Source organism: Quercus suber, unplaced genomic scaffold, assembly GCF_002906115.3.
Source record: "Quercus suber isolate HL8 unplaced genomic scaffold, Cork oak 2.0 scaffold_43, whole genome shotgun sequence".
NCBI lineage: Eukaryota > Viridiplantae > Streptophyta > Magnoliopsida > Fagales > Fagaceae > Quercus > Quercus suber.
Genome location: NW_027069508.1, coordinates 1,629,813 through 1,650,858, shown reverse-complemented (window position 1 = coordinate 1,650,858; position 21,046 = coordinate 1,629,813). Strand labels below are relative to the sequence as shown.

General features: G+C 32.8%; 1 protein-coding gene across 1 annotated transcript in view; it reads left to right on the top strand.

Annotated features, from left to right (window-relative positions):
- Nucleotides 1-17,398: 17,398 nt before the first annotated feature.
- Nucleotides 17,399-21,046, top strand: part of LOC112020809 (cytochrome P450 CYP736A12-like) — an 11,496-nt gene continuing 7,848 nt past the window's right edge. Inside the window, exon 1 of the mRNA XM_065771430.1 lies at nt 17,399-17,496. The gene's annotated coding sequence lies outside the window, so the exon portion shown is untranslated. The remainder of the gene's footprint in view (nt 17,497-21,046) is intronic.

Here is a 21,046-nt window from a genome sequence, read left to right as displayed (position 1 = left end):
ATGTTGGCCAAGCAAGGTTGGAGGATGGTCCAAGGTAATGATTCTTTGCTCTATCAATGTTTTAAAGCAAGGTACTTTCCAAGATCAAATTTCTTAGAGGCTAAAGTATCACCTAATTGCTCGTATGTGTGGAGAAGCTTGATGGCTGCAATGCCTATTCTTCAATCCGGCCATTGTTGGAGGGTTGGTAATGGAGTCTCAATCAATGCCTTGAAGGATAAGTGGATCCCAAATTTCCCCACGAATAAGGTTCTAAATCCGACCCAAGATAATTGGGGAGAGTTGATGGTGTGTGAATTGATCAATCCGGAACTGAATGTTTGGAGATATGAGGATATTCGGACCATATTTCACAGAGACGAAGCTGATGCAATCTGTCAAATTCCACTGAGCAGAAGATATGTTGCTGATACAATAGTGTGGCTGCATAACTCACGGGGTGTCTTTACTGTAAAATCTGCTTACCATGTGGCAAGAAAAATCCATACAGAGGCAGCTCGGACTGAAACCTCTAGGGGCTGTGCTGCAAAACAGGTTTGGACTGCAATTTGGAAGTTACGGACCCCTAATAAAATAAGGGTCTTTGCATGGCGAGCTTGCCACGAAATATTACCAACTGCTGTAAATCTGACTAAAAGAAGAGTAATTTATGAAGATAAGTGCTCGGTCTGCACCACAGAATCGGAGTCTACCATTCACGTCTTGTGGGATTGTCCAGCGGCTCAAGACATTTGGGCTGGAAGTATACGTAAGCTGCAGAAGTTTAAGCATGGTCAGTCCGATATTTTGCACCTGATGGAGGAACTTGCGGAGCGGTTGAACTTAGAAGAATTTGAGCTGTTCTGGACTCAAGCGTGGCTGATCTGGACTCAGCGAAATTCTTTGCTGCATGGAGGGAAGATGAAAAATCCAACTTGCTTGAACAATAGGGCAGAGGAGTGCATTGAAGAATTTAAAAAAGCTCAAAACCAGCTAAACGTTCAGTCAAGGCAGCAACCTTATGGAGAGATTTGGCAACCACCACCATCAGGGGCTTATAAACTCAATTTTGATGCAGCTTGTTTTTGGGACTTAGGCAGAACAGGGATTGGAGCAGTTATTCGTAATGAAAAGGGAGAGGTAATGGCTGCTATGACTGCTTGTGGACCGGCTGTACACACCAGTGAAGAAGCAGAGTTACTCGCTTGCCGGAGAGCCTTAGAGTTTGCTGTGGATGCCGGCTTCTATAGATTACACATTGAGGGTGATAACAGTAACGTCATTCTTGCTATTTCCTCTTCTGCAGAAAATAATTCGCTGTTTGGTAATGTTGTGGATGATATTCGTCATTTGTTATGGGGATTGCATTGGTCTGCTGTTGGTTGTATTAGGAGGGGGGGGAATCGGGTAGCACATGCTTTGGCTCAACATGCTAGATTTACACTAGATGAGGATTTGTACTGGATGGAGGATTCTCCACCACCAGCCATGGATGCGTTGTATCATGATTTTTTATCCATTTAATGAATGAACATCCCCCTTTCAAAAAAAAAAAAAAAAAAGTTTCACAACGACCATTTTGGAAAAAATTTCTGTAATTGCCACTAATTGTAGAAAGGAATCTTTTTGAGATGGCTTTAAGATGCTTATTTGAGGTGGCTTCAATATTATGAGAAGAGTTAACTCATAATATTGAAGCTAAAACCTAAAAAGTGAAAAAAAAAAAAAGAAAAAAAAAAGAAAAGAAAAAACCTTAACCATATATGGTACTTAGTGTCACAAACATTTGGAGTAGGCTGTTCCGTTGTTAGGCATTAACTGAGTTGAATTTGTCATTTATACCGAATAAAGTATGACGTGGGTGACCATGAGTTTGAATAGTCAAATTTAAGTGCAATTTGTAATCTTTGATAAGATTGGAGTGATGATTAAAGTTTAATAATTTGGAAATGTGAAAACAAATTCAGTCCAATAAAATTGCACATCAAGACTCACGTATTTAACGGGGTCTTCTCTCTGGTTTATTTTATTTTATTTTATTTTTATTTAAATCTAGAATGAGTCTTCTCCTCTGGGAAATTATTAGGTCTAGGACTACCTGATAATTTTCAACTCTTCTTAACTTCTGCCTTTAAAAAGTCCCGGCATCTTTGTGAAGCTGATACATACCAAGACATATTAATCTTAGATACTCTTCTAGGAAAATAGTGGAGCTATTAGTTAAACCCATTGAGAAGGTCTAACTTATAATATTGATGATAAAACCTTAAAAAAAAAAAAAAAAAAAAAAAAAAAAAAATTCAAGATTTTTCTCACCACCTTGGTGTCTTCAATCTTCTCACCAAGATTGAGTTTAGCAATGACAATTTCGTTGAGCTTCCCATAGAATGAATCAAACGATTCATCTTCACCCATCTTGAGCTCTTCAAATTTGGTGGTAAGCATTTGAAGCTTTGTGTCCTTCACCTTCTTAGTCCCCTCATAAGTTGTCTCCAAAATTTCCCAAGCTTCCTTGGCCACAGTCATGTGAGATATCCTGTGGAATTCATCAGGAGACATAGCACAGAAAATAGCATTTAAAGCTTTACTATTAGCATTGGCTGTTGCAAGAGCAGTCTTATCCCAATTGGCCTTAGGAGCCTCTGGTTTAGTCCAACCTATCTCAACCGCATCCCAAACGGTATCTTCTATAGAGCATAAAAATGCTCTCATTCGGACTTTCCAAAATGCATAATTATTACCATCAAAAAATGGTGGAACAGTGAGAGATTGAGACCTATCCATCTCATCAAGAGGTCAAGGATCACACTTAGGTATTAACACCACAACAAGTGTACCCGCTCTGATACCAATTGAAAGCTCAAAATGGGTATGAAACACCCTTGAACGTTTAGACCCCAAATAATAAAATTACAAATTCAAGCTTTATATCAAACAATTAATGTGCGGAACATGATAACAAGCTCACAACAGAATTGATAAACAATCTAAGTCAAATATAAACACATCCACAACAGTAAATATAAGGCAAAGATAAAGGGAAGGAAGATGCAAACACACGGACAACACAGGATGTGTTATCGAAGAGGAAACCGAAGTCCTCAGCGTAAAACCTCTCCGCCGCCCTCCAAGCGGTCAAATAATCCACTAAAGAATGTAGTTGGGATACATGAACAGCAGAAGACCCTCCAAGCCTAATCTATCCAAGTACCTAAGCCGTTCAAGCTTCTTGCTCCAACGAGGTTACGCCGAACCTATTTCTTCTTTAGCTTGCCGGATTCCACTACTTGACCATAGCATCAACCAATGTATATTGGTTCCTTTCCAAACTACTTCCCAAAGCACCAAATGGACCTTCTCACAGACGTGGGTGTGGTGAGATAAGGGTTTGGTAAATGACCTCTCAAGGGTATGATAATGGAGAGGAAGAGAGTAGAGGAATTTGTAGAGTCTCTTTAGATGAAGATTGGGGATGAATCAATCTTGTTTTTCTCTAGGATTTTCTCTCACAAAATTCTCTCTGGAAGCTCTCACAATATGATGGGTATAAGGGTGTATATATAGTAGGGTGAGAAGGGAATGCAAAACGTCAGTTTTTGCCAAACAGGGTAAGTTGGCGACTTGATCTCGCGGCTTGACCAAGTCGCGAATTCAAGTCGCGACGTAACGGCCTGGCCAAACTGGAACTTTTGTCCTGTAGCGTGACAGCTGTCGCGACCCTTCAGCTTTCCAGTGTGCCTCTCATGTGCCTGCCTTTCGCGGCTTGCCAGTCGCGATCCACCCGCGAGCCCTAGCCGTGAGACTCTATTTTTCTTGCACACTCTTGAGCTTTTCTTCACATCTTCTCACACACTACCCTTACAATTTTCCCACCTAAATACAGGGTTGCTAAATGCTAAATTACAAGCAAATTAGTCACGGAATAAAGCCAATTAAATAGTTGATTAAATTCAACCTTACATGATGAACAACCAAGAACATGTAAAGAACGCATAAGAACATTTAAGAACATTCAAACATATTCAAGAGAATTTAAATAATTACTATCATGCTTTAATCCTAAATTCTAATCATGGAAACACAATAAATAAGTTAGAGAAAGGGATTATACCTTCATGCAAGATCCATATGGTAGAGGAGGAGACTCTGGGTAGAGGTCCTAAGGGTGGAGAAAAGAAGAACTAGGAGAGGGAGAGTGAGTCTCACTCAATACCTTGAGTCTCAGGAAGACCAAGATATGACAAGACTACTCTACTTCACTAGAACTCAAGAGAGGAGAAGAGAGGAGATTTTTTGGTGTCTTGGAATGAAGGAGGGGGAGGGTTTATATAGTAGTAGTTGAGCGAATATGAATGGAATGCCATTTAATGAGGGTTGACAATGATTATGAACCTAGACCTCATTTTAGCCTTGGGGAAAATCTGGTGCATTAAATGGAGAGATTGGTGGGAGTGGGGAGTAAGCTAAAATTCGGTTTTCCCGTAACTGCTGTAACAGCTTGTAGATCCAACTTTGAAAAATCATATCTGACCCAATTCTGATCGGAATTGTCTCGTTTTTGTGCTCAAATTGAAGCCCTGGATGTCTAGTTTCTATGAAAATTAACTTCATTCACAGATTCAAAATATTCTGAGAGATATTGATGAAATGGTGAACAGAGGTCATTTGTTAGAAAATGGTTTCAGCACAATTAACATTAATAGGTCCCAAATTAGCTCTCAATTAACATTAAATGGCTCCAATCACTCCCTTTCAGAATTAATTGATTCCAAATTTACTCTAATTAAAAGATAATTACACAAATTACTCATTGAATAATTAATGTTTAACTATCTAATTAATTAGGTGTATGTAACCTCACCATAAAATGTAGTCCTAACCAATCAAATTATGACACATCATTGATCTCAAATTGATTACTCCTATAACCAATTGAAATCAATTGTTCATAATTATATATAGTCGGACTCAATTTGTGATAGTACATCTTAGCCATTAAAACTTGATTTGATGATAACTTTCAATCTGGTGGTCCGATTAGGGCTTATGACTAGTCGATTTGATCATTACAACATCAAGATCATTTTGGTGAAATGAATCCAAGGATCTAATGGCTAGAATCAAGATGCATATTTCCAAGGCAAAATTACCCTTTTACCCTCCATGCGTGGTTAAATACGGGTTGCAAAATGGGGTGTCAACAAATGCCATTCACTTGACTTAGTTATTCGGGAAAAATAACTGTCATATACAAGAGTATGAGATTTGAAAATACCAAATTGTCAGATATAAAGTGCACTTCTATAGTCAGTTCTTCAATCAAGAAAATACAAATATAATTTTTTGGCTATTAACCGAGCATTTTCATTTTTAAAAGTGAGAGCAAGCTCTTAGGATATATGTGATTTGATTTTAGGAACATATGTCATTATTTTGTGTAGTTGGCTAAATATAGAGAATTGGATGCTAGGAAACACCACGTCTTGTATTCTGGGAAAGACTCCTTTAAATAAGCTTAGAAAGAAGCCTCTTGAGTCTTGAAGGATGAAGTTTCTTCTTCCATTTAGTTATTTTATGATATGTTTAACTAAATTTTGTCCATAATTATAATAGTAAGTTAACAATTTAGTAACTGAAGTAATTTAATAATAATTTAGCACGAGAAATTTAGTGTTCAATCTCCACTTATACCAAAAATCAATTAATGTTTTAATTTGATAATGAAGAACAATCATCAAAAGCATACAACATAAATTGAAACTATCTCTCAACAAATTGAAAACTATGTCTCAACAAATCGTAAATTGTAGTGATTCTCATGAAATAATTCTCAAAAACTTATAAACATGTATCGATATGAGAGAGTTATTACACTTGGATAGATGAAAAAACGTGGCATATGAAGCTATTACAAATGAAAAGAGTTACAACTTACAATTGAAGGAATTCGGAACATTGGATAGTTTAGTTACAAAAGGATTTTTTTTCATATAGAGAATTGGTAATGCAATAAACAAACAGAAGTAGCAGCAGCATCTTTTACAACTACTATAGCAAAATACAGACAGATCATTTACACTCTCTCTAGTACTCTACCACAACACTCCAATATCAATTCGATTCCCTCTCTCTTCTTATTTTCAGACCATACCACACCAATGTCTACAAACCCATAACTTTTTCATTCATTCTCTTCAGATTCATTCACCCGTATCAACTAACAAGTACTACTAACTATTAGCTCAAAATTAGATTGTTTTCCTTATCTCTTTCCTTTCTCAGAACCAGCAAATACCCTTTGCTAAAATAGCAAAACAGAGCGTGTGCTAAGTACAAACATACATACCCACTATAACCAACAAGAAGACCACCCAAATACAAACGTAGGCTGAATCAGATTCTATAATTTGTCAACAAATTTATCAGCTACACAACCCGATCCCATTTTGATCTATGTTAATCCAACCCAAAACAAAGATTTAAATAATAAAAAAAAATTAAAGAAAAGAAAAAGAAATTACCTACCTTTCACTTCATTACTATTACACCGCCACCCTCAACGCAAGAGGAGGACTCCCAATCGGATCCGGCAGCCTTGCAAGCCGAGTTTAGGTCTCGTTAACTTTGCGCCACAGTGACAAGTTTAAGGGCATTATAGAACTCTGGCCGACCAAGAAAACCACTCTGGCTCTTGTTGGCAATCGCCCATATCTGTAAATAAAGAAAAGACACCAACATAAAACTAAAACTGATTAAATCATACACTTTCTCATGTTCATTCTACCCATAATTTTGCTCTCGAGTTCTTATATAACTAAGAATGCTAGGTGCCAAAGGAGCTGCAACCCATATACACAACAAGAAGTATAAAGACGAGAAATTCCCCCCAAGAGCTATATCAAGCACTAAGATTTACAGTAAAGAAAATCTAAAAGTCAATACTCTCTGTTATCTCAGTGCGACGGGCGCGTAATTACTATCAAAATAACAACAATTTTACAGTCAGCTACGAATTCTCAACACACTAATCACAGTCGCCGCATTCCTCACAGTCACACCACCGTCCTCACTGCTGTCTGCAACTACAAGCTTCGTTCTTGACCAATACTCGAAGAAGGCTTTGTGGGTTGGAGTTATTGACTAAGGTGTGATATATAAAAAATAATAATAATATATTTTTTTTCAAGTATTGTCTCATTTTTTTTTTTAAACTTCTACAAGTATGTTTTTTTTTATTTTTTTTTTTGAGGTGATTCATGTTCTTCTAATTTCTATTTTCTATTATAGTGTGTTATGTTTTTCTAATATATAACTAAACTTTATAAGTTTCAAATTTATTATTTAAATTTCACATCTCTTAAGAAATAAGGACATGATCATGATAATCAAAACTCATCAAAAAATTACAATATTATCTTAACCAAAATTAAAATAAAATCAAAGGAATAAAACATAGATTTTATAACAATTTATATTTATATGTATCTATCTTATTCACTTTATTCCATCAACTAGTAATTTATATCTAGGTAATTTGTCATGTTGTTAGTGCTAGTTTACAGCCTAATTTACTGCTTGTTTGTTTGAGCTTGCTGAACTAACTATTATATTATCTTTGTTAATCTACAAAAAATTTCACTTATGCTCATCCAAAAATTTGTTCTTTATGTACATATATATATATATATATGAATTTATACAAACGTGTACATATACTGAAAAAGATTATATTATATCTATGAATTTATACAAGCATGTACATAAACTTCAATAAATTAATATTATGGTGAAATTTATTTTATTGGTCAATGCTATTTGTATTTTATTGGTCAATGCAGTCATATATTGAATTTAATTAAAAAACGTAAAGCATAACACCTAATAAAGTAAATAACTGTACCTAAGTTTTGAAAATAATCCTATTATATAAGTATTTTAACAACAGAATTTGGTATGGAACATATTAGCCAATGTAATGTCTAATTTTTCTTAACATACCCGCTAGCAGCATCCTTCAGCCTCTAATTCTTCTTGATGCAAGCCTAGGATGAGAGAATTTTGGACAAGGGTGAAGTATGCATCATTTCGATTGCTTAATGCCTCAATTTATAATTTATTCAAAAGAATTATTCATTTATAAAACAAAACAAGCATTCGAGCATATTCCTTTCTTGTATGTTGAAAAAGACATAAAAGTACAATTACTTATCTTGCTCATGGTCTATGCGAAAATGATACATAAAAGTGAAAAAAAAGAAAAAGAAAAAAGGATAGGGAGATTGCATAAAAGCATATTACTTCCTTGCATGTTGAAAAAGAAATAAAAGTACAAATACTTACCTTGCTCCATTGTCTATGCGAAATGAGACATAAAAGTGAAAAAAAAAAAATGATAGAGAAATTGCATAAAAGCATATTACTTCCTTGCATGTTGAAAAAGACATAAAAGTATAGATACTTACCTTGCTCCATGGTCTATGCAAAAATGATACATAAAAGTGAAAAAAAAAATGGATAGAGAGATTGCATAAAAGCATATTACTTCCTTGCATGTTGAAAAAGACATAAAAGTACGGATACTTACCTTGCTCCATGGTCTATGCGAAAATGATACATAGAAGTGAAGTTTTTTTTTTTTTTTTTTTTTTAAATGGATAGAGAGATTGCATAAAAGCATATTACTTCCTTGCATGTGAGAAAGACATAAAAGTACAGATCACTTACCTAAGCTTGCTCAATGGTCTATTTGAAAATGGTGCATTTTTTGGATAGAGAGATTGATAAAAACATATTGTTAGAGGGACCACAATTTGACTTCCTACAACTACTCTAAAAACAGGTCCACATGGCATGATGTCGAATGCCATAAAAGATTTGAGTGTGTCTTCTTTATCACCAATTGGTTTTGAGGTGGAATGGCACAGTTCACAGTTTGATAAATGGTATTAGAGCTAAGGTCATGGGTTCGAGTAACGAGAGTGTCATTGTGAGGGAGAGATTGTCAGGGGGACCACAATTTGACTCCCTACAACCACTCTAAAAACAAGCCCGCATAGCATGATGTTAAATGCCATAAAAGATTTGAGTGTGTTATCCTCATTACCAATTGGTTTTGAGGTAGAATAGCACAATTCATGGTCCGACACATATTACTCTTTTACATGTTGAAAAAGACATGGAAGTATGGATCGGTTGTTTGCTAACTTGGTCTATACGAAAATGGTATATAAAAGTGAGGAGAAAATGGGCTTTTGCCCTTTTTTTTTTCTTTTTTTTTTTTTCTTTTTTTTTAAATCCACCATTTTGCCCCCTTTTCCAAACTAATTAGGGAATGCCCCTATTTTGAAACTCGATTTTCTAAAAATCGAGTTTCAATTTAAAACTTGATTTTTGGACAATCGAGTTATAACAAACTAAAAATTAAAAAAAACAAAAAACAGAAAAAAAAAATCTGGAACTTGAGCTCCAAGAACTTGAGTTCCATGTATTTTTTTTTCTTTTTTAAGTTTGATCACCCCATACCTATAGTTGCGTTCAGGGAGCTCTATAGTGGCGCTTTAAAAGGAACTCGAGCTCCATGAACTCGAGTTCCATGCAAAAAAAAAAAATTGGATCGCCCTATACCTATAGGTGCATTCAGGGAGCCCTATAGTGGCGTTTTAAATGGGACTTGAGTTCCATGCAAGTTTTTATTTTTATTTTTATTGCTCCATACCTATAGCTGCGTTCAGGGAGCCCTATAATGGCGTTTTAAATGAAACTCGAGCTCCATGAACTCGAGTTCCATGCAAGTGTTCTTTTTTTTTTTTCTTTTTTTTTTTCTTTTTTTAATTTGATTGCTCAATACTCAATTTTCTACAAATCGAGTTTTACATTGAAACTCTATTTTGAGAAAATTAAGTTTCAAAATAGAGGCATTTCCCTAATTAGTTTGGGAAATAGGGCAAAATACTGGATTTTTTGTACAAAAAGGGCAAAGGCCAATTTTTTCCATAAAAGTGATTTTTTTCCCCTTTTGGTATGGAAAAATAGGCCAAAATGGGCTTTTACCCCTTTTTCACAAATTTTCCAGCAAAATGCTCCATGTCTGAAACTAATTAGGGAAATGCTCCTGTTTTGAAACTCGATTTTCTAAAAATTGAGTTCTAAATGTAAAACTAGATTTTTGAAACATTGAGTTATAGCGAATGTGGACATAGAAATTTTTTTTTTTTTTTTTTGGAACTCGAGTTCCAGAATTTTTTTTTTAATTTTTTTTTTTTCAATTTGCTATAACTCGATGGTCCAAAAATCAAGTTTTAAATTAAAACTCGATTTTTAAAAATCGAAGATTTCAAAACAAGGGCATTTTGCTGAAAAGTTTTGGTGAAAGGGGCAAATGCCCATTTTCTCCTAGAAAAATAGCATAGTAGTGTATTACTTTCGCATGTTGAAAACATAAAAGTATGGATCAGATGCCTTGCTAAGTGGTCTCTTCGACAATCATATATTGTATATTAAAAGTTAAATTATAAAAAAATGTGATTATGTTAAATGCATACCCCAAATAACATGTAACATTTAACGTTTATCAGCCTCAAATCACACTTAATTATCTAACTCAATTACATGGACAACAGGTTTGTGATATGATACAAGTCACTTAGTCATTAACTTAACAGATGAATTAATTTTAAGGTGTTTAATGCAATTTTAGATTCATGATAACTATATTTACTAGGTTTTTCTTACACCGTCTATCAGTATTCAGTACTCTCCTCTTGTTTATAATTCCTCAGTTAATTAAAAATTTTAACTTGATCACAAATTGAAATTCTACATTTAATTAGTAGAATTCCTCCAGGTTTATTTATACTTCATTTTTCTTCGTGGGGTGAAATCTACCTGAGTTCCTCTGCCTCTTCCAATGCAATTCTAATTGACATGCGAGTCTCAATCTACTTAACTCTGGCTCCATTTAAAAAAAGAAAAAGAAATTGTTTCTAATAATGTAAATGTTTAAATTTAATGCTTCTTCATACAAGGAGTTATGGAAGTCTTAATTACGAGATATCTGGTACATAAATTATATAATATCATCATCATTCAGGGAGAAATTTCTTCCATCCAAACACATTCTGATGTACAAGATAAAGCAATCATTGCTTTGTTGTATGCAAGTATGATACATTTAGCAGCTGAACATTCAAAATTAAAATCTATACAAGACCGGGCTAGCTACTTTGCTTCCATCTAACAAATGACCATTACTCACAAAGCACACCAATGAAGAATTGAATGCTGAGACTTAAACTCTATTGGACCCAGCAAAAAACAACACTTTCAAGACCCAACTCAATGGCAAAATGCACAGCATGAACTGCAGCCAATGCTTGTGTCTCCTTCCCATTACAGTATGGGATGTTAAGCTTGATGGACTAGAATTGTTCTTAGAAGTGGAAGATACAATGACACAATCAACCCACAAACCAACACAGTTCAAATTGTATGGTGTTGAGAATTTATACTTATAGGATTAGCTAAGCTCAATATTAAATCATTCAAGTTCAAACCGATCAAACTGTCCAGTCTAGTCCGAATTTTAGTACATTGCACTTTGACTAGGACTCCATTCCTTTTTTTACATATAACCAAATGTTCACTCAGGAACATAAAGAATTTCTCGCGATGTGCCTAAACAACTTCATGCATGAGTTGAGAAATTTTAGATCAAGCTTAGATTTGAAGAACAATTGCTAGTATAAATTGTTAATAACACCACCATAAATTAACGAGTCAAGATGGTTTAAGAATTAGAGATTTTGATCAAACAAAAACACTAGCAATGTTATGGATTTGAATTGTTTTTTACATCTAATCATTTCACATCCACATATTAATAAAACTGAAATCCATCTCTAAATTTCATTGATCGAAGAAACAATAAATCCTCTCTTGTATTATTGAAGTCATTTAAATTTAAAATTAAAATTAAAATCCAAATCTCTCCTTTCAAATATTACTATCCAATGAACAATTCAAGAATTTGATGGATTTGTGAACTAAAATTCAAAGTACTGGAACCACATCTTAAGCCAATGGTGGCAGTACATGGAAATCAAAAGCAGGGTACTCGAGTTACAAGGCAAGGGAGGACAAAAGCTCACTTTACTAAAAGAAGGCAAGTACTTTTATATCTTTTGTCCTGAAGTGATATATATTAGTGCTTGGAATTGAGGACATGATCATTAGAAACTGTTTTCAGGTGCAATTGTAAATCAAACCAGATCAGACATAATTAAAATAAATAAATAAAAAAGAAGAATGAAGAAGAAGCAGGACCTCATGATCACGGAGATCCCATGCTCAAATACCTACAATGACGAAATATTTCGTCACTAAAAATTTCAACATTTAGTGACTGTTGAAGTGGGCCGTGTGTGTGGCTTGAATTGCCACAAGCCCAAGTCAAGTAGTATTAGGAAACCAAATTCAACTAGGAATTTAATTCCCAGTACAGCCGGCCTATAATATATATATAGATATATTAAGGGTGTTGAATAGAAAGAGAGAATTAGAGAATTCCAATTAACCTAGTGAGCAGCCGCATGAGAGAAAAATAGAGAAAAGAGAGGCAGCCAGCTTCTATTCTTATTGTTTCTGTGAGAGAGTGCTAGGGTGTAATTGGGATTTGGGTTTCTTGAGAGTGTTATTGTGCACTATTGTATCTCCCTATTTTTTATAGTGAAATTTCTTCGTCGTCTCCGTGGAGGTAGGCAGTTTGCCGAACCACGTAAATTCTTGTGTTTCTTGTGTGTGCTTGTTATTTAATTTTTCACATTCTGATGTACAAGATAAAGCAATCATTGCTTTGTTGTATGCAAGTATGATACATTTAGCAGCTGAACATTCAAAATTAAAATCTATACAAGACCGGGCTAGCTACTTTGCTTCCATCTAACAAATGACCATTACTCACAAAGCACACCAATGAAGAATTGAATGCTGAGACTTAAACTCTATTGGACCCAGCAAAAAACAACACTTTCAAGACCCAACTCAATGGCAAAATGCACAGCATGAACTGCAGCCAATGCTTGTGTCTCCTTCCCATTACAGTATGTGATGTTAAGCTTGATGGACTAGAATTGTTCTTAGAAGTGGAAGATACAATGACACAATCAACCCACAAACCAACACAGTTCAAATTGTATGGTGTTGAGAATTTATACTTATAGGATTAGCTAAGCTCAATATTCAATCATTCAAGTTCAAACCGATCAAACTGTCCAGTCTGGTCCGAATTTTAGTACATTGCACTTTGACTAGGACTCCATTCCTTTTTTTACATATAACCAAATGTTCACTCAGGAACATGAAGAATTTCTCGCGATGTGCCTAAACAACTTCATGCATGAGTTGAGAAATTTTAGATCAAGCTTAGATTTGAAGAACAGTTGCTAGTATAAATTGTTAATAACACCACCATAAATTAACGAGTCAAGATGGTTTAAGAATTAGAGATTTTGATCAAACAAAAACACTTGCAATGTTATGGATTTGAATTGTTTTTTACATCTAATCATTTCACATCCACATATTAATAAAACTGAAATCCATCTCTAAATTTCATTGATCGAAGAAACAATAAATCCTCTCATGTATTATTGAAGTCATTTAAATTTAAAATTAAAATTAAAATCCAAATCTCTCCTTTCAAATATTACTATCCAATGAACAACTCAAGAATTTGATGGATTTGTGAACTAAAATTCAAAGTACTGGAACCACATCTTAAGCCAATGGTGGCAGTACATGGAAATCAAAAGCAGGGTACTCGAGTTACAAGGCAAGGGAGGACAAAAGCTCACTTTACTAAAAGAAGGCAAGTACTTTTATATCTTTTGTCCTGAAGTGATATATATTAGTGCTTGGAATTGAGGACATGATCATTAGAAACTGTTTTCAGGTGCAGTTGTAAATCAAACCAGATCAGACATAATTAAAATAAATAAATAAAAAAGAAGAATGAAGAAGAAGCAGGACCTCATGATCACGGAGATCCCATGCTCAAATATCTACAATGACGAAATATTTCGTCACTAAAAATTTCAACATTTAGCGACGAAATATTTTGTCGCTATAAATTAATTAAGTTCCCGCCAAAGTTTCCCTTGTTGGCGCCCATTTTTCATATCACAATAGTGACGAAAATTATTTTTCATCACTAAATGTTATAATTTTTTATTATTATTAGTGACGAAATTCATATTTCATCGCTAAATCTGTATTTTTAGCAATGAAAAATATTTCCTCACTAATTTTCATTGCTAAAAATACATTTTGTTGTAGTGATGGATGGTGTGTACAAGAAGCCGATGGATGACACGTTGATAAAAAAAAAAAAAAAGATACTCATAAGGTAAGAGGGAGCAAATAAGACTTGTTCATGGCCCACAAAAATGTTTTGAAACCCACATAGAGGTAGATACTCACACATGAGAGTGAGATTGTTGGGTATAAGTCCAATATTGAAGAATGAAGAGAAAAATTAGTTGTTAATTTAATATAGTTGATCTCATATCTATTGGACTTAAGCCATTTGAATTGAGTGGTATTTCTATATGTTATATTAACTAATGTGTAACCTCATGTATATACACAGGTACATTTAAAATCAATCACAATTATATATATAATCTAATTAGATCTAGACTCTTCGGTTTTTACACCCAATAATTCTCTTGCCACAAAAATTAAAAAAATTAAATGGGACACATGACACAAAATTAAACTTCAATTAAAATTCAATTTAGAATCTAATTGAATTTAGATTCTTTGATTTTTACACCTAATAATTCACTTGACACACAAATTTAAAAATTACTCCCTCTGTCCCAATTTGTTTGTCTAGTTTGAAAAGTCAAACTTTTGAAGGGAACATTATTTATTGTCTTGTTTGCCTTATAAAAATGTATAAGTTTACAAATATACCCTTAAATAAATTTATCAACTTTTTTTTTTTTAAAAAGAAAAAGTTATTCTTAATGAGACAGCTAAAAAAGTGTCTCAATTAGATTATTTTTTAAATACTTGTTAGTTTTCTTTTCAAATAGTTTTGAAAATAAAGTAGGAGTATAATAGGAACATTAGTAAATTAATAACTTTTATTTTTAGAAACAAGACAATATTTTAGGACATCCTAAAATGGAATAGAGAACAAACAAATTAGGATGGATGAAGTATATGAAACACGTGGCTCAAAATTATACTCCAATTTAGAATTTAATTAGATTTTCTCTCAGCTTTAGCTATATATATATATATATATATGTATGATTTATAATCTAATTATATGAAGTATATGAAACACGTGGCTCAAAATTATACTCCAATTTAGAATTTAATTAGATTTTCTCTCAGCTTTAGCTATATATATATATATATATATGTATGATTTATAATCTAATTAAATTTAGACTCTCCAATTTTTGTACCCAATAATTCACTTGTCATAAAAATTAAAAAACTAGATGAGACACATGGCACAAAATTGAACTTCAATTGAAATTTAATTTAGACTCTTTGATTTTTGTACCTAATAATTCACTTGACACAAAAATTAAAAAATTAGATGAGACACATGACGCAAAATTAGACATGATTTATAATCTAATTGGATCTAGACTCTTCGGTTTTTGCATCCAATAATTTACTTGTCACAAAAATTAAAAAATTAGATCGGACACATGACACATAATTGAACTTCAATTAAAATCCAATTTAGACTCTTTGGTTTTTACACTAATAATTCACTTGACACACAAATTTATAAATTTGACGAGACATGTGGCGCAAAATTACACTCCAATTTAGAATTTAATTGAATTTTCTTTCAACTTTGACTAGAGAGAGAGAGAGAGAGAGAGAGAGAGAGAGAGTAGTCAATTGGAGTTTTCCAAAGCTGTAATCTCTAACTCATTTTCATCATACCTTTTTTTTTCTACCCAACCAAAGTATTAGTCTAGCTTTTAAGTTGAAGTATAAATTATTTGGTCTACTGGCTGCTAGGAGACATTTTATCGTGAAAGATATTTCCAAAATGTCAATTGGAGTTTTCCAAAGTTGTTATCTCTAACTCATTTTCATCATACCTTTTTTTTCTACCCAACCAAAGTATTAGTCTAGCTTTTAAGTTGAAGTAAAAATTATTTGGTCTACTGGCTGCATATATAGACTATTCAATGGAGTGTTCCAGAGTTGTTATCTCTAACTCATTTTCATCATACCTTTTTTTCTACCCAGCCAAAGTATTAGTCTAGCTTTTAAGTTGAAGTATAAATTATTTGGTCTAAAACACCAACCATACTTTAAGGGTCTGGTTTTGTTTTTGGTAATCCCAAAAATTTTAAAATTTATGAAATGTTCGTTGGAATCAGAAATTTCAGGTTTCTTAGGGTTTGGAGAAAGCAAAGTGAACAAGAGCAAGAGAAATAGAGCTAGTAAAGAGTGGTTTTTTATTCTTCAAAGATTTCATGTCACGTAGTATTCAGTTAAAAATTAAAATAAACTATATAATTGTGGAGGGTGTAAAGTTGAGGTGGCACATTCTTAAGAGGTCCAAAAAAAAAAAAAAAAAAAGCTTTGGGTAATTGGTGTTGTTTCCCTCACAAACTAGTTTAGAGAGAAGCCTTTCAAACTTACACGAAGTCTTTTGGGTAATTGGTGTCCCTCTATGATATATTAACTACTCAATTAAAGACTCTCCATGGAGTTATCTCCCTTACAAGTGGCATTAGAACCCATGGTAGTGTGGGGCAAGATGACAATATTATCAAGGTCCCTTTCGCTACTAGAGGGGGGAGAAGGTGTAAGTACTTGGAGTTCTTTTAAAGTTCACACAAATGATCTTAGAAAAAAGCCCAACAGTGAAATATTGCTAATGAAGCTAGATAACAGTAGGGTGCGAGATTCCCATGGACATGGATGTGCAAGGTTGACACATGTTCCCATGGATAGTGTACGAGAAGCTGATAGATGACACGTTGATAAGAAAAAGATACTCATAAGGTAAGGCGGGTGAATAAGACTTGTTCATGGCCCGCAAAAATGTTTTGAAACCCACACAGAGGCAAATACTCACACATTAGAGTGAGATTGTTGGGTATAAGTCCAATATTGAAGAATGAAGAGAAAAATGAGTTGTTAATTTAATATAGTTGATATCATATCTATTGGACTTAAGCCATTTGAATTGAGTGGTGTTTCTATATGTTATATTAACTAGTGTGTAACCCCGTGTATATGCACAGGTATATTTAAAACCAATCACAAATATAAATATATATATTTAAAATCTAATTGGATCTAGACTCTTCGGTTTTTGTACCCAATAATTTACTTGTCACAAAAATTAAAAAATTAGATGGAACATATGACAAATTCAACTTGAAGGTGATTATTGAGGAGACCTTTTGCTTGGCGGGGGCTTTCAATCTAGCAGATTATGTTCCTTACCTTGGGGCACTAGATCTACAGGTTTGTATTTGTTTCTATTTACTGAACTTTGTCCTCCATTTGGAAATCCCAGCCATTGATTTATTGCTCGTAGTATCTAAAAAGGAAAAATCAATACTTCTGACTTTTCTTTTTAGGCTTTACATTTCAAGTCAATTTCAGCTGCGGCCAACTTAAAAATTCAAAATTTTCTCTGTAAGTAGTGTTGCCGGCCCAAAAGCGTCACACTTAGCGGTTCATACTTCAATCTTCAAAGCAAAAGCCAAATCTCAAACTGGAAAGCTCATGAAAATCATTATAAAAAAAAAAAAAAAAAAAAAGGCACTGAATTAATTTTTTTACAAGTCTTTAATCTTTACGACTTTTTTTATTGGCTAGCTCTTAATTGTTGCCCACTTCCATAGCCAAATTCTATTTGGGTTAAATATAAAGAACGATTTTCATTTAGAAACTCATACAAATTAGATTCATTAAACCTTGTGGAAATCTGAAAACAACAGATGGATAATTTAACACATATTTCATTCATGTGTTTTAACTTTATAATTTACTTTTTAAATTAATAAATCATGCCACTATTTTGAATCAAACTTTCTATCTCCTCCTTTAAATAGAAACTATTATTAAGATTTAATGGATATAATATAACAAATAATAATAAAATCGAATTCACAACAGTATTTCAAAAATTAACTAAATACCTTTTTTTGCACTTAATAATTCACCTAACACATAAATTTAAAAATTAGATAAGACACGTGGCACAAAATTAGACTATAATTTAGAATTTAATTGGATTTTCTCTCAATTTTGGCTATATATATATGATTTAAAACCTAATTAAATTTAGACTCTTATTTTTACACTCAATAATTCACTTGTCACAGAAATTAAAAAATTAGATGAGACATATGATACAAAATTGAACTTCAATTAATATTCAATTTAGACTCTTTGATTTTTGCATCTAATAATTCACTTGATACAAAAATTAAAAAATTAGATGAGATACATGACGCAAAATTAGACATAATTTATAATCTAATTGAATCTAGACTCTTCGGTTTTTGCATCCAATAATTTACTTGTTACAAAAATTAAAAAATTGGATTGGACACTTCTATATCTATATCTATATATTACTAAAAGTTGAAGCGTAGTATTTACTATTGCTACGCTCCAGTTGAACCACCTCATCATCCACCTCATACTTTTTTTTAAAAATCATTTTTTTCCTTTATGATTTCTCTCTATTTTTTATTAAAAAAAAAATTAAATATATATCATGGGCAAACATGTTAATGCACTCTCTTAAGATGACTATTCATCTCCTTCTCAAACAAAAGAAAAAGAAAAAAAAAGGATGACTATTCATCTGCTACTAATCTACTACATATATTAAATCATCTCAATTGTTATCCATACAACATGATTTATTATCTTCCATTACGACTATTCACATTCTTCCATCCAAAATTGGAATTTGGAAGCAAAACGGTTTCTTTGTAACATAAATGTAGAGTTAGAGTCCTCTATTCAAATCACCCTTCCACTTCCAATACCTAATCCAAATCTTATATATTCTGCATGTAAGCTCTCTCTCTCCATCTCCACTTTAGTTTTTTTTCCCCCAAATTTCTGTACTTAGCCAATGCCCAATGAATTTGCAAGACAAAAGTGTGCAAACTATCAAGAATTCAATTCCACTATTGATTATTGCTTACAATCCTAGAGGAATTTATCGATTCTTTATTGAAATTTTGGGTAATCAATTTCTTTTACTTATCACTCTTGATTTTTGTTTTGGTGTGTTACACGATGTTGAATTATCACTATATTTGTATCGCAACTTCTAACGACTTTTTGAATGGTTAGTATTTTTTGTTTAACATTAAGACTAAATGCTAATTTGATCACAATATGCATGATGTTATATTTCTAGAAGGTAGTCAACCAATCAATGTGACTCATGTTAAAAAAAAATTATTCATTCTGTATTTTTTCATTTAGTCACAATACAAATTGTTTTTTTTACCAACCATTGGCACTAGCACCCCTATCTATGTGTTTAGCAATATTCATGAACTCTTCTCTTCGCTATGTATTTTGACTTATTTTCTTTACATATACGAATTTTGGTCTGTAAAAAATGGGTGCCTTTATTATTTTTGAGGTATCTCTCTCTCCAACTTATATATATATATATATATAATCTTTTGATGCCTTTTTTTTTTTTTTTTTTTTCTGAACATTTTTTTCAATAAAAATTAGTTCAATACTAATTTGTTCTTTAGATTTTTCAATCAAGTTTAGTTTTCACCATTTTGAGAAGACATCGATTGTTTTTGTCAAAGATTTTCAAAGTTAAGTCGGCAATAGGATGACCATTGAGGTGAACAAAACGCACAAATAGAAATGAACTTTTTTTTTCCTTTTCTTTTTGGTATTCTTACATTTAGTCTATGTGAAGTGATTTTGTTGTTTTCCTTCCCAAATTTTTTAATGATATTGACTTTTGTTACTCTTAATTAACTTAGAATTGGCAACACAATTTTAGTTAATCTGATTTTTTTGGTAAGTTTTTACTTTGCTTAGTTGATCATCTTTAAGGAAAATATCAAAAAAAGAATAAAACAAAATATAATTTACTCTAAAGCATCATTATGCTATTAATGTTTTTATGTATAGATACTTGAGGAACTTGTGATTATTTTCTTTTTTGGAATTCCAATTATTCTTTTGTCTAACCTTCTAGATTAATTTTTAGGGGTGCAAATGATAGCCTAGAGGTAAATACATTCTTTGTGGTGTCCCATATTTGTGGTTCAAACCCCACCATCCCCCCTCCACCACTATCTACACTATGAAAAAAAAAAAAGGTTAGTGTTTGGGTTAGTTTGAATAACATTTTATGTCCCATTTTTTCTTATATCTTTATATATGCAATGCTTAATTCATATAAACATTTTGAATTAATCTTTCGTCCCCCCCCCCCCCCTTCTTAGTCTCTTTGTATTTTGAAATTGCACAAATTCTGTTTCATAGAACCAGATTAAGCTTATGTTGTGGTAAAAACAGAAACAATGCCTAAGGTGCCCCCACTTTTGACAAATTAAGCATTACACCACATCAACTCCTCAATGGGGTTGATTTCTATGATGAAGTCATTGGTATTTGTAATGTAAGCCATAATGGAGAGTGAACTTTTAAATTCCATAAGTATGTAGAACATATGGAACAGAGAAATGAATTTATTTGTACAAAGTTTTGAATAATAGTTTTTGAATAGTTTTGTATAACTACTCTATAATTGTTGTAGTTTAAATTTGTCAATGTCACCTTCATTTGGAAGAGAAACCATGAAAAACAAAGAGCAAACTAACATAGTTGATAGTGATTAAAAATTCTTTGATTAATTCCTCTTGGTTGAATGTGTACATTCCTTATAAAAAATATCAATATCACTAAGTTGAAGGTAGTATACTATTTAATCATTTTGCCAAATTTTTGTATTAAAGTTATAGAGTCTATCTTCTAATAGATGTTTGTGTTGGATGATTTATTTATCTAT